General features: G+C 49.9%; 1 long non-coding RNA gene across 1 annotated transcript; it reads right to left on the reverse strand.

Annotated features, from left to right (window-relative positions):
* Window positions 1-479, reverse strand: LOC111258495. The gene is made up of 3 exons (XR_002679017.1): window positions 363-479; window positions 170-242; window positions 1-81 (listed from the first exon to the last, which is right to left on the reverse strand). It is a non-coding gene; the product is annotated as an uncharacterized LOC111258495 (long non-coding RNA).
* Window positions 480-3,981: the final 3,502 nt, after the last annotated feature.

Genomic DNA, 3,981 nt, shown 5'->3' on the forward strand with positions numbered 1-3,981 from the left:
CTGTAGTAAAGGAGTGTAGCGGTCGTCGTACTGCAGCGCCAAAAACCCATCATGGGCTCTAGAACGAAGGAGCGGAAGGACCTGCATTCAAATAAACCAAGTCAGAGATTACATAGGACAAAAGACTTGGGCGCTCGCAAACCTTTAATCATGAATTGTAAATTATTACCTGCCCTCCCGCTATGAGACGACCTCGGTGGGTCTGGTCGTACGCCTGATCTAGAAGGTGGAAGTGCGCCATCCTACAAAAAGGCAAAAAGATATAAGATTAGTAAAAAATAAATCATTAAGTTAGAGATGTAGAATCACAACCTGTATGAATAAAACACATATCAAGTAACGAAATAAGGTATTAGTCGCACCTCACTAATTTGCCAACGGCAAGTGCGTGAATTATGACCCAATCTACCGCACTTGCCGCACTCGTTCTGTTCTGGATCAGCAAGAAATGGTGTTGCTCTACCACGCCTCGTTCTTCCGGATACGTGATCCATAGTCATGTTATGCCTCATCCGCTTCCTTGTTCCACGTTTGTTCCAACGGTATGCAGGATCCGCAACATATTTTGGCCCATCATACGGAGGCCACTCTCTAGGATCCCGGAAAGGCACGAAGCGGGGGCTCCATGTCCGCACAAGGGTGTCTACGCTGAACTCATGTGGTATCATGCTCTCGATATCAAAATTGCGATGCCTAGCTGCTGCCACCAAATGAGAACATACGAAGTGGTACTGCCTTGGCCTACCACAAGTGCACTTGAAATCTCGGAGAACTACCACATGTATCCTCGACTCTCGGATCTCACCGTCGGACGTTGTACCGCCCCTATGCTCCACCTGATAAGTCCCTGAGCCGAGATCAAAACATTGCACCTCATGTGTGGAAGCCCTTTCATTTGCAATGATGAGATGTCTCTTTGGTTTTTCAGCCCATCTCTCCCCAGCAACCAGCAATGCTTCTGCTTTTGCGTGTCTTTCATTGAACCACGCAACAAGCCTGTAGAAGGTGAATTCAACGATTGCGTTCACAGGCATACCACGTATCCCCAATAACAACTTATTGAATGACTCGGCCATGTTACTGCACTGAAACTCGTACCTCCAACCACCGACGTCGTGAGCTCTAGTCCACTTATCCACATCTCTTATCAAACCAGCAAGCCAATGTCGACCTTCTGCATTTGTTGCGGTCCTTACCTGCTCCAATTTGCGCTGAAAGTAATAGTCCTCAAGCTGCCGTGCTGCAACTTGAAACAGATCAAAATTATCCTTCACACCATCCTTCCGAAGAAGGTTCTCCGCAAGGTGCCGAGTGCACCAACGATGATGCAAAGGTGCATAACCCTCTATCTGTTCTTGCACAGCATTAAGTATACCCTGATGCCTATCGGATATGACGCCAACCTCCCTACCAGGACCAACCACATGTATCCGGACTAGTCTTAAGAACCACCCCCAACTGTCATTGTTCTCCCTCTCAACCAATGCAAATGCCAAAGGAACCAACATATTGTTCGCGTCACAAGATATGGCTATAAGAAGTGTGCCTCTATATTTGCCAATCAAAAACGTACCATCAATAGAGAAAACAGGACGACAGTGCCTAAAGGCTTCCACAGACTGAGGGAAGCACCAGAAAGCACGCCCGAATATCTGCCTCCCGTCCTCCTTCCAAGCATTTGGCTTTGGAATGTACTCATAATGCATGCCTGGATTCACCGCTTTAATAGCATTAAAAAGAACTGGCAGCTGCTCGTACCCAGACTCCCAATCTCCATAAATCATCCTCCACGCACGCTGCTTAGCCCTCCAAGCTTTACCATAAGTTATCACATATCCTCCATAAATCTCCTCAACAGTTCTTATAATTGTTCTCACTTTCATGTTGGGTTGTTCCTTCAATATTCCCATCAATCGCTTCGCAATGAGGGTAGATGTTAGCTGCGGATGTCTCACTGTAAGCTCATGGTCAGCACAATTGTGTGGACCGACTACTTTTGTGATCTTCCACTTCCCGGTGATATTTTGCTTTCTTGCACAAACCCTCCACGGACATCGTTCCTTGTCACACACAACTGTGTAACGGCGCTCCGCATATGAATGCAACACTTTATATGGTCTCTTCCGTATCACCGCAAAGGCTTGCAACCATCTCTTCAATGCGGGAAGGTCCTTAAATACCCTACCCTCCTCAATAACCATACTAGGACCAGCTTCAGGAGCTTCTAGGAGGTCATCATCACGTCCTTCTGCAAACGCCTGATCGGAAAGAGTCAGGTCGCTAAACTCATGAACTATCGGATCACGACGTCCGGGGAATATACGCCTGAACATCTCAATATCACTCTCTGTCATCTCCCCAACAGGACGATCATCATCAGAATCAAGATCCACTCCCATCTCGTATGCATCTTCATCATTCAAAACTTCAACACTATTAGAGCCACGCAATCCATCTCCACATTGCACTTGCGCATCAACTAGAGGCACATCCATATTTTCTGGAATATCTCCTGCGCCATCAAGTACAAATATGAGTAAAGAATAAGTGGATGGAACGAATGGATTATCTCGTATCAATAGAAACCGGTGAGACACTTACTCGGATTATTCTGAGTGAAAAGGAACTCATTAGGAGAGTCCGCCACATTATCGTCAATCCGACAACCATGTCCAACTACTTCATTAGGGGCAGATTCAGCATCGGGAATAGTAGGTGCAACATCCACGTTCATAACAGGTTCTTGGACGGGAGGATCGAAATATGCCCGTTGACCCATTGGTCGGGAAAACCGACGAGGATTTCGGTCAACTCCCACCGGACGAACAACCACTTCAACACTTGGGGAATGACCATTCATAACCGTCCTCACATATTTCTCCCACTGACCTGCACACCGAATTGGGACTATCTTCCTTTGAATGTTGAGAGGGGAACCTAGATGAAGTATGCCCTCGACTATGATTTCATCATTTTCATGACAATGTAACTCCTCCCGAGCCCTTGCAACCAACTCACTAAACGATGGTTTCTCATCGAATATGACAACCTCGCACTGCATGCCAACAAACTTAACACATCCATATTCATCCCTTTCCACAGTGCCTCCGTAATATATGCTCACTACGTTCTCCATCTAGTATATCAATATAACAACGCACAATTCATTTAGTCCATAATAAATTAAACATTCTAAGTCTACTAAATACAACTAACTAAATGTGTCACATATACTAACTAACTATGTCACCTAATATGTACCTACATACTTACCTATACAACTACTTAACTAAATATCGTAATAACTACTTTACTATGCTATTAGTTATCATATCTAACCATTCTAATTTAACCTAAAAATTCTACCTATTTTATCATAATAATTAGTAATAACTAGTAATATCTACCTATTTTATCTAAAAATTCTACCAATCTATCTAAATTTAACCTAACTATTCAAATTTATCAATATTACAATTTTAGGTACCTCCTGGCGAGCCTCCTGGCCGGGCGGGCGGCGGCCGGGCGAGCCGGCCGGGCGCCGGCGGGGCGGCGCGTGGGGCCGGGCGGGCCGCCGGCCGGGCGCGGAGGCGGGGCGGCGCCCGGGCGAGCCGGGCGGGCGCCGGCGGTCCGGCGCGTCGGGGCCGAGCCGGGCGGGCGGCGGCGGGCCGGCGCGTGGGGGCGAGCCGGGCGGGCGGGCGGCGGCCGGGCGAGCCGGCCGGGCGCCGGCGGGGCGGCGCGTGAGGCCGGGCGGGCCGCCGGCCGGGCGGCGGCGGGGCGGCGCCCGGGCGAGCCGGGCGGGCGCCGGCGGTCCGGCGCGTCGGGTCGAGCGGGTCGGGCGGCGGCGGGCCAGCGCGTGGTGGCGGGCAGCCGGGCGGGCGGCGGCAGGGACGGCGGCTGAGCGAGCCGGGCGGCGACGGCTGACTGTAGCGCGCGGCGCGGCGCGGCGGCGACTGGAGCGCGGCTCGGGCGTCGGTTGTT

Source organism: Setaria italica, chromosome IX (assembly GCF_000263155.2).
Source record: "Setaria italica strain Yugu1 chromosome IX, Setaria_italica_v2.0, whole genome shotgun sequence".
NCBI classification, from domain to species: Eukaryota; Viridiplantae; Streptophyta; class Magnoliopsida; order Poales; family Poaceae; genus Setaria; species Setaria italica.